We start from the raw sequence: 16737 nt of genomic DNA, 5'->3' as shown, positions 1-16737 counted from the left end.
ATTAAAACCTACAGCTAAAATGATACATAAAGATAAAATATTTTATACTTTCTCCCAAGGGCAGGAATAAATCAGTTATGTTCTTATTCTAGCCATTTATACTCAATGTTATACTAGAGATCCTAACCAGTTGAATGAAGGAAGAAAAAGATTTGTCTTTATTGTTTTTATATTCACATAGGGCATGACTGTATACACAAAAAATCCAAAAGAAACTATAAACTACAATAAACTAATTTAGTAAGGTCACAATAACAATATATAAAAATCAGTTGTATTTCTAAATATTAGCAATAAAGTTTAAAATGAAATTTTAAAATGACATTTATATAGCAGAAAAAGAAAAGTAAAACTCCTCAGAAGAAATTTAATGAGAGATATACAAGAATTTTACATTGAAAACTATAAGTATGACAAAAATTAAAGACTAAAAAAAAAAAAAAAAAAGAGACTTACAGAGAAGGAAGAGCATACCATATGCTCCTGGGCTGGAAGACTCAATATTGTTCAGATGCCAGTTTCCCCCAATATTGTTAGAAGATAGCTCTTTCTGGTTCCCTTATGTTTCTGTATACATTGTGAGTGAGGCACTGACTGCCCTTTCTTTTAGACTATTTTCTCAAAGCTGTTTGATAGTTAACAGCCTTATAAGAGATACTGTATTCCTCTGGGGGAAAACTACCCATTATAAAATATTTGGATTCCCTAAGCTCAGTATCCCTTTCCTATAATGAACCTCTGTATATGGAGGTATCATCTGGCCCTCTTACATCACTGTAGGAACTGGAATTTGCACTACCAACAAAAATTGTGAAATTGAGTCTCAAATCCTTTACTAGCATCCATGAAAACGTGGCGGGCTAACTTGTTTGTACACAGGGTAAGATGCTTGTAGAATGCAGCTGAATAATTACACAGAAGGGAAATATAAAGTTTTAAAAGCATTTATTAGAAAACAAAAAGAATAATAAAAAACATTTAACTCAATAAACTAGAAAAATAAGGTACTCTCACAGTACACAAAAGGAAGAGATTAATAAAAACAGAAGTTAAGAAATCAAAATGATTGACAAAATTGAAGCTGAATATGAAAAACACTAGTAAAATAGACAAACTTTGGCAAGACTGATGAAAAAGTACAAGTGGACAATATTAAGAATGAAAATGAAAATATAACTACAAATATGGCAGAGATTTAAAAAATCTTATGTGAATCATTGATTTGTTAATTTAAAACAAATGAAATAGACAGTATTCTAGAAAATATATAAAAATTAATTCTGAAAATCTAGATAAATAGTATTAAAATAACTGAATTGATAATTAAAAATTTTGCCCAAAAGGCAGCAGGCATAGTTTTACAAAAGTAGTTTGTACCAAGCTTAGAAAACAAATAATCCTTATTTTATGCAGGATAGAAGACAGAGAAGACTGCTTAGTGGATTTTATAAGGCTAGTACACTTGATACCAAAATCTGACAGTAGTAAAAGAAAAGGAAATTACAGGCCAATATTAGTTACATTGCCAAAAATCACTTACATTTGCCATAAATTATTGGCAAATTCAAATCTAGCATGTATAAAAAATGGTGTGTTACTACCAAAAAGAAGATTAAGGAATAAAGGTCTATTTTAATATCAAAATATTTAGATATTAATTCATATTTAACAGACGAAGGCAAAAATCCATGTGATCATGTCAAATATACAAAAAATAATTTAGCAAAGTTCAACATAGATTTATGTTTAATTGTAAAATTGAGTGGTATTCACAAATCTCTGTAACTGGCACCATTATCTATTTCCAAAATATTTCATCACCCGAAACAGAAACTCTGTACCCATTAAGCAATAATCCCTTTCTCCCCTACCTCCAGCCCTTGGTAGCCTTTAATCAATTTCTATCTGTGAATTGGTATATTTTAAATATGACTTATGAGTGAAATCATATAATATCTATGTTTTGTGCAGCTTATTTTACTTCAGCATAATGCTTTTAAGATGAATTCACATTGTAGCATGTTTCCAAACTTCATACTTTTGTATGGCTGAATAATATTCCATTGCATAACACATTTTCTTAATCTATTCACTTGATGGATACTAGAGTGTTTCCACCTTTTGGCTATTGTGAATAATGTTACTATGAACACTATGTACAAGTATCAGAGTCCCTATGATTATATTATATTATCCTTTGGAGAATATAATCTGAAAGTGAAATTTGAATCAAATGATAAGTATATATTTAACTTTTTGAGGCACTACCAAACTGTTTTCCACAGTGGCAGTACCATTTTACATTCCTACCAGCAATGCATGATGGCTCTAATTTATCCATGTCATCACCAACATGAGCTATTTTCCATTTTCTCCAAGTGTAGCCATCTTCATAGGTGTAGTGTCCTCTCATGTTTAATTTGCTTCTTCCTAATGATGTTGAGTATCTTTTTGTGTGCATATTAGCCACTTGAATATCTTTAGAGAAATATCTACTTAAGTACTTTGCCCATTTTTTAACTGGGTTGTCTTGTTGTGGTTGAGTTACGAGTACTTTATGTATTCTGGATATTAAACCATTAACAGTTAAGACATACAATTTGCACATATTTTCTCTCATTCTGTGGGTTGTCTTTTCACTCTTTGCTAGTGTCTTTTGATGCAAAAAAGTTCTTAAATTTTCTATTTAAATGGTCTGAGTTACCTATTTTTTATTTTTTTGGCTGTGCTTTTGGTGTTATAGTTAGGAAAATATTGGCAAATTCAAGGTCATAAGATTTGCTCTTCTGTTTTCTTCTAGGAGTTTTATAGTTTAACTCTTAAATTTAGGTTTGATCTATTTGGAGTAAAGTAGAGTTCAAAGTGCATTCTTTTGAATATGGATATTTCAGTTTTCTAGCACCATTTGATGAAGTGATTATTCTTTCCCCATTGAATGGTCTTGACACCCCCATTCAGAAAACAGGTGACCACAGATAAGAGGGTTTACTACTAAGTTTCCAGTCTATTCTATAATTCTATCCTTTTGCCAGTGGTGCACTGTTTTGATTCTTATTACTTTGTAGTAAGTATTAAAATCAAGAACCATAAGTCCTCTAACTTTGTTGTTCTTTGTTTAGATTTTTAATTTTTTTTTAAATTCAGGGTCCCTTTAAATTCCACATGGATGTTGACTTGGGTCTTTCCATCACTAAAAAGTAAAACCCATCTAGGTTTTGAAAGAGATTACATTGAAACTACATTTACTGGTTTGAGTAGTATTAGCTTAACAATGTTAAGTGTTGTGATCATGAACATAAGATGTCTTTCAATTTACTGTTGTAGTCTTTTTTTTTTAAGATTTTATTTGTTCACAAGAGACACAGAGAGAGAGGCAGAGACACAGGCAGAGGGAGAAGCAGGCTCCATGCAGGGAGCCCAACATGGGACTTGACCCCAGGTCTCCAGGATCACACCCTAGGCCAAAGGCAGTGCTAAACCGCTGAGCCACCTGAGCTGCCCTTACTGGTGTCTTCTTTTCCCTCAGCTTTATTGAAATCTACTTGAAATACTGTGTAAGATGTGTGAGTTGTTGATCTGATACATTTACATATTCCTAAGTGAGTACCTAGTGGTGTCTTTAATTTCTTTCAGCTCTGTTTTCTAGTTTTCAGTGTACAAGTCTTGTGCTTCCTTGGTTAAATTTATTCCTACATATTTTATTCTGTTTGTTGTTATTGAAAGTGGAATGGTTTTTGCAATTTTCTTTTTGGATCATTCCTTGCTGATGTATAGAAATGCAACTGATTTTTCTTTCAACCAATTTTTACATTTTGTATCCTACAACTTTGCTGAACTTATCAGCTCCTACAATTGTGTGCCTGTGTGTAGAATATATTTATTTTTAAAGATGTTATTTATTTATTTGACAATGAGAGCACAAGCAGGGGGAGTATCAGGCAGAGGGAGAAACAAACTCCTCGCAGAGCAGGGAGCCCAATGTGGGACTTAATCCCAGAACCCTGAGATCATGACCTGAGCCAAAGGCAGATTCTTAACCAATTGAACCACTCAGGTGCCCCTATGTGTAGAGTATTTAGAGTTTTCTACATATAAGATCATATGAGCAAAGATAATTTTACATCTTCCTTTTCAATCTGGATACCTTTGCTTTCTTTTCCTTACTTATTTGCTCTTGCTAGAACTTCAGGTTTCAAGTTGAATAAAAGTACTTCAAAGCAAGCACCTTTGTCTTCTGATTTTTTTTCGCTTCCCTGCTCATGCTTTATATTAAAATAAATCCAAACAGCACTCCCTTTGCTCTTTTCCTTGCATTTTAAGATTTTAAAAATGATTTTATTTATTTATTAGAGAGAGATGGCAGGAGCAAGGGCAGAGGGAGAGGGAGAAGCAGACTATCCTATTAAGCAGGGAGCCCAACATGGGGCATAATTCCAGGACCCTGGGATCATAATCTGGGCTGAAGCCAGATGCTTAACCGACTGACCCACCTGGATGCCCCTTCCCTGCATTTTTAAACACGCTTTCTTACCTATTTCAGACAATTAGGAAGACTAGTTCCCTGAAGGATTAACTGTGGACTCCATCTTGCACTTAACTTTGTAATATCACAGTTTGATTTTTTTCTCCCAGACTTGAGTTTCCCATCTTATCATCTTGATTTTCAGTGTTGGGTTAAACAACAATTTCTTTTTCTTTCTCTAGAAACTGAGACTGGGAAATTCTTTTAGTTTTTTCTCTAAAGGAAAAACTAAATTTGACCACTAATTAAGTGTGCCATGTATGGAAGATGCCAAAGAAGTAACCTAGTTCAGATACTAAGATACTAGTTTAGATACTTAAGTGAGCTGAGTAAAATCATTCATAAGGGTTTTTAAAGTCCCTCATCACTTGTTTTATTTGCCTATGTTTGCTTTTGTTCCTTTTACTTTTGATGTCAGATTAAAAAAAAAAAAATCCTCACCAAGACCTATGCCAAGTGGCTTACCACCTATGTTCTCTTCTAAACATGTTATGGCTTTATGGCTTCTGGTCTTATGTTCAAATCTTTAACCCATGTTGAGTTAATTTCTGTATGGTGTAACATAATGGTCCAGTTTGATTCTTTTTCTTATTGTCCAGTTTTCATGACAACATTATTAAAGAAATTGTCCTTTCCCCCTTGTATATTCTTGGCTTTTTTTGTGATCTTAAGGGGAAAGCTCTCTCTGTTTTTTTACTGTTGGGTATAATGTTAGCTGTATATTTTTCATATGTGCTCTTACCATGTTGAAGAAATTCCCTCCTACTCCTAGTTTATTTCAGTTCTCTGTTCTTAAAATGTGTTGGATTTTGTCAAATCCAACTGTTGGATTTTATATTATTGTCAAATGTCTTTTCTGTATCAATTGAGATGACCAGGTGGTTGTCTTCCTTCATTCTATTAGTATGGTGTACTATTTTAATTGATTTTCTTATGTTGAACCACCCTTGCATTCCTGGACTAAATTTCATATGGTCATGGTACATAATCTTTATAATATTACACTGGATTTAGTTTTCCTAGTATTTTGTAGAGGATTTTTACAACTATATCCATAAAGGATATTTGTAGTCTTCTTGTAGTATCTTTGTCTGGCTTTAGTATTGGGGTACTGCTGCCCTTAAAGAATGAGTTAAATAGTATTCCCTTCTATTCCATTTTTTTGGGAGAGTTTGATGATTTGTGCCCATTCCTTTTTAAATATTTGGTAGAAATCACCAATGAAGCCATCTGATCCTAAAGTGTTCTTTGTTGGGAGTTTTTTGTTGTTTGTATGTTTGTTTTTTGATTCTTGATTGTTGCCTTACTTGTTATTGGTCTATTAGATTTTCAGTTCCTCAGTTTTGGTACTTTGTGTCTTGGAATTTTCCCATTTACCTAGGTTTTCCAACTAGTTAGCATGTAGCTGTTCGTATTATTTTCTTATAGTCTTTTTGTGTAAATTTGATAGTAATGCACCCTCTGATTTTAGTAACTTAAGTCTTTCTTGCTCTCCTATTTCTCTTCCCTCTTATAGTCTGTCTAAAGATTAATTTTGTTGATCTTTTTATAAAACCATCTTTTGGTTTTGTTGATTTTTCTCATTTTTCTGTTTCCAATTTTATTTCTACTGTAACCTTTTTATTTTCTTCTTTCTGCTAACTTTGGGTTTAGTTTGTTTTTCTTTTCCTAGTGCCTTAAGGTGATGGTTAGGTTACTGATTTGAGATATTTTCTTTTTGTAACGTACACATTTACAGCTATAAAACTCCCTCTCACCACTATTTCTGCAGCAACTTCTATGTCTTGGCATGCTGTCTTTACATTTTCATTCATCTCAAGCTATTTTCTAATGTCCATTGTGAGATTTTCCTTGACCCTTTAATTAATTTACATTTTACTTATTTTAGAAATAGAATGTGAGCAGGGAAGGGCAGAGGGCCAGAGAGAGAAATTCAAGCTGAGCATGTGGAGTCCAATGCAAGATTCAATCTTATGACCCTGAGATCATGACATAATCCATAACCAAGAGTCAGACACTCAACCAACTACAACATCCAGGTACCCTTTTCCTTGACCCTTTAATGTGTTAATTTCCCCATATTTGTGTTTTTCCAATTTTCCCCTTACTGATTTCCAGTTTCATTTCTTTGTGTTTAAAAAAAAAGATATTTAGTATGGTTTCATTCTTTTTTACATTTCTTGAGACTTTGTAGCCTTACATGGTTTATCCGGGAGAATATTCCATTGAGAACAATATATATTTTTATGATTATTGGGTATAGTATTCTGTATGTCTATTAGGTCTAACTGATATTTAGTGTTCACGTCCTCTACTTATTGACTGTATGCTTGACTGTTGTCATCATTACTGAAAGTTCTATTGTATAATTATTTCTTCAATTCTGGCAAGCTTTGCTTCATATATCTCAGGTATCTACTGTTAGGTGCGTATATATAATCTATTTCAGTCTGATGATAATATAGGTACCCAATAGTGTGTAACAAATGAATACTATTCATATGGATTATCTTTTTCCCAATTTTTTTTTACATTTGTACCATTTAAGCCACTGAGGTTTTTTCCTTTTATTCCACTATAGTTAACATATAGTGTTATATTCATTTCAGGTGTACAATATAGTGACCCAACAATTCCATCCATCACCCAGTGCTCATCGTGACAACTGTACTTTTCAATCTCCATCACCTATTTCACTCATCCCTCCACCCACCTCCCCTCTGTTAACCATTAATTCTCTATAGTCAAGAGTCTATTTCTTGGTTTGTCCCTTTTTATCCTTTGCTCATTATTTTATGTTTCTTAAATTCTGCTATGGTATTTGTCTTCCTCTTACTTATTTTACTTAGCATTATACCCTCTAGCTCCATCCATGTCATTGCAAATGGCAAGATTTTATTCTTTTTTTATGACTGAATAACATTCTTGTGTGCGTGTATTACATCTTCTTTATCCATCCATCTTATTATAGATAGACACTTGGACTGCTTCCATAATTTGATATTGTAAATAATGCTGCTACAACCACAGAGGTGCATGTATCTTTTTGAATCAGTGTTTTTGCATTTTTTGGATAAATACCCAGTGGTGCAATTACTGGATCATAAGGCAGTCCTACTCTTTTTTTTTTTTTTTTTTTTTGGCAGTCCTACTTTTTGAGGAACTTTCATACTGTTTTCTAGAGTGGCTACACCAGTTTGCATTTCCACCAACAGTACAAGAGGGTTTCTTTTCCTCCACATCCTCACAACACTTGTTTCTTGTGTTTTTGATTTTAGCCATTCTGACAAGTATGTGTGATAACTCATCTTAGTTTTGATTTGCATTTGATTGAGCATCTTTTCATGCGTCTGTTGGCCATCTGGATCTCTTCTTTGGAGAAATGTCTGTTCATGTCTTCCCATTTGTAATTGGACTTTTTTTTTTTTCATTCTGAGTTATATAGCTCTTTATATGCTTTGGATACTAACCCTTGATTGGATATGTCATTTGCAAATATTTTCTCCCATTCAGTACGTTGCCTTTTAGTTTTGTTGATTGTTTCCTTCAAAGCAGAAGCTTTATGTTTATGTGCAGAAGCTTTTTATTTTTATGTAATCCCAATAGTTTAATTTTTGCTTTTATTTCCTCTGCCTCAGGAGATATATCTAGAAAAATGTTGCTATGTCCAATGTCAGAGAAATTACTGTCTGTACTCTCTTCTAGGATTTTTATGGTTTCACACTTAGTTCTTTAATCTATTTTTGTGCATGGTGAAAGAAAGTGGCCCAGTTTCATTGTTTTGCATGTAGCTGTCTGGTTTCCCCAACACCATTTGTTGAAGAGACTTTTTCCCTTTGGATATTCTTTTCTGCTTTGTCAAAGATTGACCATATAATTGTGGGTATATTTCTGGGCTTTCTCTGCAGTTCCATTGATCTACGTGTCTTTTTCTTTGTGCCAGTACCATACTGTTTTGATTACTGTAGCTTTGTAATATAACTTGATATCTGGAATTGTAATACCTCCAGTTTTGCTTTGCTTTTTCAAAATTGCTTTGGCTATTCGGGGTCTTTTGTTGTTCCATATAAATTTTAGGATTTTGGGGGGCACCTGGGTGGCTCAGTGGTTGAGTGTCTGCCTCTGGTTCAGGGCATAACCCTAGAGTTCTAGAATCAAGTCCCACATCAGGATCCTCACAGTGAGCTTGCTTCTCCCTCTGTCTCTATCTTTGCCTCTCTCTCTGTGTCTCTCATGAATAGATAAAATCTAAAAAAAATGTTTCTTTTTAGGATTTTTTGTTCTAGTTCTACTTCTGTGAAAAACGTTGGCATTTTGATAGAGATTGCATTAAATCTGTAGATTGCTTTTGGTAGTGTAGATATTTTAACAGTATTTGTTCTTCCAACTCATGAGCATGGAGTATCTTTCCATTTCTTTGTGTCATCTTTCATCAGTTTTGTAGTTTTCAGAGTACAAGTCTTTCACCTCTTTGGTTAGGTTAACTCTTAAGTATCTTATTATTTTTGGTGCAATTGTAAATGGGCTTGTTTTCTTAATTTCTCTTTCAGCTGCTTCATTGATAGTGTATAGAAGTGCAACAGATTTTGTATGTTTATTGTATCCTGTAACCTTACTGAATTCATTTATCAGTTCTAGGGTTCTTTTGTGGAATTTTTAGGGTTTTCAATATATAGTATCGTCATCTGCAAATAGCGTAAGTTTTACTTCTTCCTTACCAATTTGGATGCTTTTTATTTCTTTTTGTTGTCTGATTTCTGTGGCTAGGACTTCCAGCACTATGTTGAATAAAAGTTGTGAGTGGACATCCTTAGGGTGAAAGCTGTTTTTTCCCATTGAGTATGATGTTCAATGTGGGTTTTTCATATATGGTCTTTATTATATTGAGGTATGCTCCCTCTAAATCTTCTTTGTTGAGGGCTTTTTATCAAGAATGGGTGTTGTACTCTTGACAAATGTATTTTCCTGTATCTTTCAAGATGATCATATGGCTTTTATCCTTTCTCTTAATGATGTGATGTATCACATTGATTGATTTGCAAATATTGAACCATCCTTGTGTCCCAGGAATAAATACCACTTGATCATATTGAATTTTTCTTTAGTGTATCATTGCATTTGATTTGGTCATATTGAGAATTTTTGCATCCATGTTCATCAGGGATATTGCCCTTTAGTTCTCCTTTTTTTGTGGTGTCTTTAGCTGTTTTTGGTATCAGGGTGCTGCTCACCTCAGAATAAATTTGGAAATTTTCCTTCTTCTATTTTCTGGAATAGTTTGAGTAGAATAGGTATTAATTCTTCTTTAAATGTTTGGTAGAATTCACCTGTAAAACTGTCTGGTGCTGGCCTTTTGTTTGTTGGGAATTTTGATTACTGATTCAATTTCATTGCTGGTAATTGATCTGTTCAAATTTTCTTTCTTTGGGAGGTTCTGTGTTTGTGGGAGTTTATCCATTTCTTCAAGGTTGTCTAATCTGTTGGCAAATAGTTTTTCTTAAAATTCTCTTACAAGGGATCCCTGGGTGGCTCAGTGGTTTAGTGCCTGCCTTCGGCCCAGGGCATGAGCCTGGAGTCCTGGGATTCAGTCCCACTTCAGGCTCCCTTCATGGAGCCTGCTTTTCCCACTGCCTGTGTCTCTGCCTCTCTCTCTCTCTGTCTCATTAATAAATGATAAAATAATCTTTAAAAAATTCTCTTACAATTGTTTGTATTTCTGTAGTGTTATTTCTCCTCATTGGTGATTTTGCTCACTTGAGTTTCTCTCTCAGTGAGTCTGGCTAGAGATTTATCATTTTGTTGATCTTTTCAAGAACTAATTCCTGGTTTTATTGATCTATTGTTGGTTTTTTTGTTTGCTTTAGTTTCTCTATCATTTATTTCTGCTCTAATCTTTGTTATTTCCTTTATTCTGCTGGTTTTGGGTGTAGTTTGTTCTTTTTCCAGCTCCTTTAGGTGTAAAGTTAGTTTTTTTTTTTTGAAGGTTTCAAATGTACTTTTCTTAAATCATGCCATATTTTAGTGGGTGCACAGTGCTTTCACTTGGCATCAATTATGAGTTGGTTTTGAAACAATTCATTATTACACTAGCTGGGATTACTGATCCCTCCATTCCTTTGGGGTGACTCTGCCAACAGGGGACAGGTTCCATTCTACTCCAATTTGTGTTGCTGTATATGCCCATACAGCAATACAGAAAGTGGTTCCACTAGCTAATACAGCATTACCAAATTTGTCATGGAAATCAGGTGCCTGTTTCTGGTGATTGCCTTGCCATTGTTTGTGGAATGCTTTGAACTTGGAGATGACTTAGAGCATTTCTGGCCACAGGAAACATCTGAAGCTGAAGGCAGAATGGTGCAACTGCAGTTACTGCTGTGCTACAACTTTGTGCCAAGTACACTTGCCAAGAGCCCTGAAAAACCAAGTTGGGTTGTTTATTTGAGCTTTTTCCTACTTCTTGAGGTAGGCCTCTATTGCTATAAACTTCCCTCTTAGAACCAATTTTGTGGGGTACCTGGGTGACTCGTTGAGCACCTGCCTTTGTTCAGGTTGTGATCCTGGGGTCCTGGGATTGAGTCCCACATCAGTCTTCCCACAGGGAGCCTGCTTCTCCCTCTGCCTGTATCTCTGCCTCTCTCTGTCTCTCATGAACAAATAAAATCTTTAAAAAACAATTTTGCTGCATCCCAAAGGTTTTGGACCATTGTTTTCATTTTTGTTTCCATGTACTTTTTGATTTCTCCTTTGATTTCTTGATTGACCCATTCATTGTTTAGTAGTATGTTATTTAACCTCTATGTATTTGTAGTCTTCCCAGATTTTTTTGTGGTTGATTTCTAATTTCATAGCATTGTGGTCAGAAAAGATAGATGGTATGACTTTGAACTTTTTCAATTTGTTGACATTTGTTTTGTGGCCTAATACATGATCTATTCTGGAAAATGTTCTGTGTGTACTTGAAAAGAATGTGTATTCTGCTTTTTTAGGGTAGAATATTCGAATATATGTGTTATATCCATCTGATTCAATGTGTCATTCAAAGCCACTATTTCATTTTGTTTGAATGATCAATCCATCGATGAAAGTGGGGTGTTCAAGTCCCCTACTATTATTGTATTACTATTGACTAGTTCCTTTATGTTTGTTATTAACTGTTTTTTGTATTTGGGTGCTCCCACATTGGGTGCATATAGATTTAGAATTATATCTTGTTGGATTGTTCTTTTTATTACATAGTGTCCTTTGTAATAGGCCTTGTTTTGACATGTTTTGTTAGAACACACTCTAAAATTAGTATAAAAGGTCTCACTCCCATTGTGCAAGCTATTATTTCTGTATTGCCTCTTGTCAGGCTGTTCGTCTCTTCAAGGGCTGGGAGCCAATGACTGTCATTCACTTTCTCAGCTTGCCTAGGGCTGAGTTGGCTGACTTTTAAGGTTCCAGGTTCCAAGTCACACTGTACCAACTCACGGAATTCAGCCCCTCTGGTTTTCAAAGGCAGACGTTATGGGGCTCCCTAGTGCTTTCTCCGGTCTGTGGCTGCAGCTCCCAACCACCATTTTCTATCCTTTCTAATCTTTCTGATGTAGCTTCTTCTGTCTTTAGTTGTCGAGTTTGTTCTGCCAGTCTTCAACTCACACTCTAGTTTATTGATGTGAATATGAGTGATAATATAGTTAGTTGTAAATGTGGGACAAGTTGGTTTAGTGTCCTCCTATTCCAACATCCTTCTGGCACCCCCTCCATTTTTTACTTTCAACCTTTTGTGTCTTTGTATCTAAAATGAGTAAGTATATAGATGATTTTTAAAAATCTGTTCTCCCAATCTCTGCCTTTCAGTTGGAGTTTATTTATATTCAATTACTCATAAAGGACTTACTTCTCCTGTTTAGCTGTTTTCTGTATATGTAGGTCCAATTCTTTTTTTTTTTTTCATATTTGAAATTTTGTACTGTACCATTTTTATTCCCGGTGTATTAGGTATATTCTTTGTAGTTACTTTTGTGACTATAGTTAACATAACAATTTAGTTTGAATAATACCAATTATATTTCAATAGTATCCCAAAACTCCATTTCTGTGTAACACTGTCCCTCTTTATATTAATGTCACAGCTTACATCTCTATACATTATGTACTCATTAACATGGATTTATAATTATTTTGTACGTATTTGCCTTTAACTCATATGAAAAGGAAAAGTTACAAACCAAAATTATAATGCTTTTATTTTTCAATGAAGTTGCCTTTACTGGTGTTCTTTATTCATATGGCTTAAAGTTACTGTTATATTTTCATTTAAACCTGAAAGCCTTCTGTTATCGGGAAGTATCTTTTTTTTTTTTTAAGAATTCATTTATTCATGAGAGACAGAGAGAGAGAGAGAGAGAGAGAGAGAGAGAGAGGCAGAGACACAGGCAGAGGGAGAAGCAAGCTCCACACAGGGACCCCAATGTGGGACTCAATCCCAGGACCCTGGGATCACACCCCGGGACGAAGGCAGCGCTAAACTGCTGAGCCACTAGGGCTGCCCAGGAGTATCTTAATATCCTTCATTCTGGAAGGATAGTTTTGCTGGATATAGAATTCTTCATTGGCAGTTTTTCTTTTTCCCCTTTTAGAACCTTAAATAGGTCATCAAAGTGCCTCTGACTTTCACGGTTTCTGATGAGAAAGTTGTTAATCTTATTGAGGCTCCCCTTATACGTGAGGAGTTGGTTCTCTTCTGCTTTCATTACTCATTGTCTCTGCTGTTAAACAACTTGACTATGTCTCAGTGTGGATTCCTTTATTTTATGGCTTGGAATTTGAGATTCTTGGATGTGTAGATCCATATATTTCAGATATGGAAGATTTTTTTAGCCATTATTCATTTATTTATTTAATTTAAAAGATTTTATTTATTCATGAGAGAGACAGAGAGAGAGAGAGAGTCAGAGATGCAGGCAGAGGGAAAAGCAGGCTCCATGCAGGGAGCCCGATGCGGGACTCGATCCCAGGTCTCCAGGATCACACCCTGGGCCAAAGGTGGCACTAAACCACTGAGCCACCAGGGCTGCCCTGCCATTATTCCTTTAAATATACTTTTTAAAGTTTTTATTTATTCATTCATGAAAGACACAGAGAGAGAAGTAGAGACACAGGAAGAGGGAGAAGCAGGCTCCACGCAGGGAGCCCAATGTGGGACTCGATCCCGGGACTTCAGGATCACGACCTGAGCTGAAGGCTGACGCTCAAGCGCTGAGCCACTCAGGCATCCCCTGTTCTCTCTTTTATGCATATTTTGGTGACCCTGGTGGTCTTACAAGTTCTTTAGGCTGTTCACTTTTTTGTTCTTCAAACTGGATTTCAACTGTTCTATCTTCAAGTTCACCAATTCTTTTTGTGTACTCAAATCTGTTGAATCCCTCTTGTGTATTTTTGTACTTGTTATTGTACTCTTCAGGTCTAGAATTTCTTTTTTTTTAAATTTCTTTTTTATTTTTTTTTAAGTTTTTTTTTTATTTTTATTTATTTATGATAGAGAGAGAGAGAGAGAAAGAGAGAGAGGCAGAGACATAGGCAGAGGGAGAAGGAGGCTCCATGCACCGGGAGCCGGATGTGGGATTTGATCCTGGGTATCCAGGATCGCGCCCTGGGCCAAAGGCAGGCGCTAAACCACTGCGCCACCCAGGGATCCCAGGTCTAGAATTTCTATGTGGTTTCCTTTTTAATAATTTCTTCTAATTGATATTTTTGTTTTATTCATCATCTTACTCATTTACCTCTGAAGTGTATTTAAGGAAATTGGTTTAAAGTTTTTTTTTCTAGGAAGTGCAGTGTTTGGGGGGATGGTTTCTATTAATTTTTTTTTTTTGAAGGGGCCATACTTTCCACTTTGTATGCTTTGATTTTTGTTGTTGAAAACTGGACATCTGAGTATTCCAGAATAATTCTGGAAATCATAATCTTTCCCTTCCCCAGGGTTTGCACTTCTTAATTGTTGAAGGCTTTGCTATGTTCAGCCAGTATTTTGACAGAGATCTCTTTGAATGCCAGAACCTTAAAAAAACAAACCAACAAATACACCTGTTCCAGTCTTTCTGGATTGGCCCTGTGCTGGGACATTCTTATGACTTAGCTAGACTACTGACAATTCTGTCTCAGCCTTCAGCTCCTGTTTGTACCAAGCATATAGATCAGCTAGTGGTGAAAGTCTGGGATCTTCTCAGATCTTTTCTGATATTTCTGGTACTTGGCATGCATGTGGCTACATGCATATCTACATATTTTTGAATGCCCTACTATCCCAAAGAAACCTTCTCCTTGGCTTTTCCTTCCAGTTTTAAGTAAGCTATTGTATGTCTCAAACTGTAATTTGTTGCCCAGGTGGTTTCACTTTTTTTTTTTTTTTTAAGATTGTATTTATTTATTCATGAGAGACATAGAGAGAAAGGCAGAGACAGGCAGAGGGAGAAGCAGGCTCCATGCAGGAAGCCCGATGCACAACTCGATCCTGGGACTCCAGGATCACGCCCTGAGCCAAAGGCAGATGCTTAACCATTGAGCCACCCAGGATTCCCTAAAGTGTTTCCTTAACCTGTTTTCAAGCAATGCCTGCTGCTTTTCCAACCTAAGTTATATGATAGATAAACCAAAGATGAGCACGTTGTATTAGGTCTTCAGGGCGGCCCACAGGTAAAGGGCAGACAGAAAAACAGGTAATTTGTGATTAAGTCTGCTCTGTCCCCCTGGATCTAGGGACCAGAGTCAGACACTGCAAGAGTGAGCTATCTTCAAGACTGCTGCCAAGTTGGGAGAGGGATTGGGCAAGGGCCAGTGAAAAAGCCACAAGGCTCTCTTACTGTTTTTGTTTCTTTTTTCTTAATAGGGTTCATGTGGCTGAGGTAAATTCTTCCTTTCCAGTCTGACAAAGTTGGTTCTGACAGTTTCTGGTACTTTTTATAATGCTTCCTTGGAGGTATGGGTGTATGGAGCTGCCTACTCCACTATTTTGCTTATGTCACTTTATTTTTTAAAACTATAATTAAATGTAGAAGAGAAATTTGTTAGTTTAAAAAAAGGTATTTCTCTACTGTGGTTTGGATTTGCATTTCTGAAAAGGTTTCAGTGGCTAAGGAAATGTTTCTGGCATCTCTCAAAAGAAAACTTGGTCGAATAAATTTGGGGAAAAGTATATGAAAGGCTCTGAAAAGTAAAGCAACCTGCTTTATGTTTATTTGAACCCAAAATTTCCCATTTATTTCACTTAGGAGCCTTTCCTACTGACAATATAAATTAGCATTTAAAGATCATCTGTGTCACTAGAGTAGGACAAGAAAAGTGGTCCTAGTTCTTCTGCTAGGGGTTAGGTGTTAGGAGGAGGTGCAGGGACAGGCACGGCTAATACTATTTAGGAGTATTTATGAGTCATAACCTCTTCTCTCCAGGGGTTCTGAGACAGATGAGGAAATACATGACAAGGAGGCCTAAGGACATATTAGCTGTACAGGTGGTTAAGTGCTCAGGAAGGCATGACAGACAACAAGGGAAGAGTGGGGACGGACAGGGAACGAGAGGTTACAACCTGTTTAGAGGGAAATGCTGGGTGATCACCACAAGTTGGATGATTTTTAGAGTAGGCTGTATTTCCAAACAAAGCAAAGCAAAACAAAACAAATGGATTGTTTTGGATGGATGGTGTGGGATGCTATTCTGAGTACACTTTACTTTTGTTTTTTGTTTTTTGTTTTAGGACACTAACTAGATTCAGTCTGTATTGAGGTGGAGAGAGAGTGGTAGCTGGTGCAGCTAGTACTGCACCTAAGATGAGAGGCTAAGGATAGAGGAGAACTTTTACTGCAGGTATTTACACCATTATTTCCCTTCCCAGATTGTGGGCCTTCCAGGGCCAGGATAGTATCTAATTTTCCCCGTTTCCAATGATGCCCAAAAGACTACTAAGGGAAAATGGACTATATGACATGATGATAAGTCAACAATACTCTTTCCTTAACCTGAAAACAGGAATGGAGCAACAGGACCACCACTTCAAACAATGGAAACAATCCAACCCTACATTTAGATAATTTTATTTGAATGGCTGAAAGAGTGGCTGTAAATATTCCATCCGTCCATCCACAGCCTATCCTGATCAAAATCATAGCAAGTTAGTTTATGGATATTGAAAAATGAATTCTAAAGTTTATATGGAGAGGCTAAAGACCCAGAAT

At 35.8% G+C, this 16737-nt stretch overlaps 1 pseudogene; it reads right to left on the bottom strand.

Moving 5' to 3' along the window:
• Positions 1-340: 340 nt before the first annotated feature.
• LOC125752753 (cytochrome c oxidase subunit 7B, mitochondrial-like) lies at positions 341-16241 on the bottom strand (annotated as a pseudogene).
• Between the last annotated feature and the right edge of the window lie 496 nt (positions 16242-16737).

This window comes from Canis lupus, chromosome 17 (genome assembly GCF_003254725.2).
Source record: "Canis lupus dingo isolate Sandy chromosome 17, ASM325472v2, whole genome shotgun sequence".
Lineage (NCBI taxonomy): Eukaryota > Metazoa > Chordata > Mammalia > Carnivora > Canidae > Canis > Canis lupus.
This window is presented reverse-complemented; position numbering and strand designations above follow the sequence as displayed.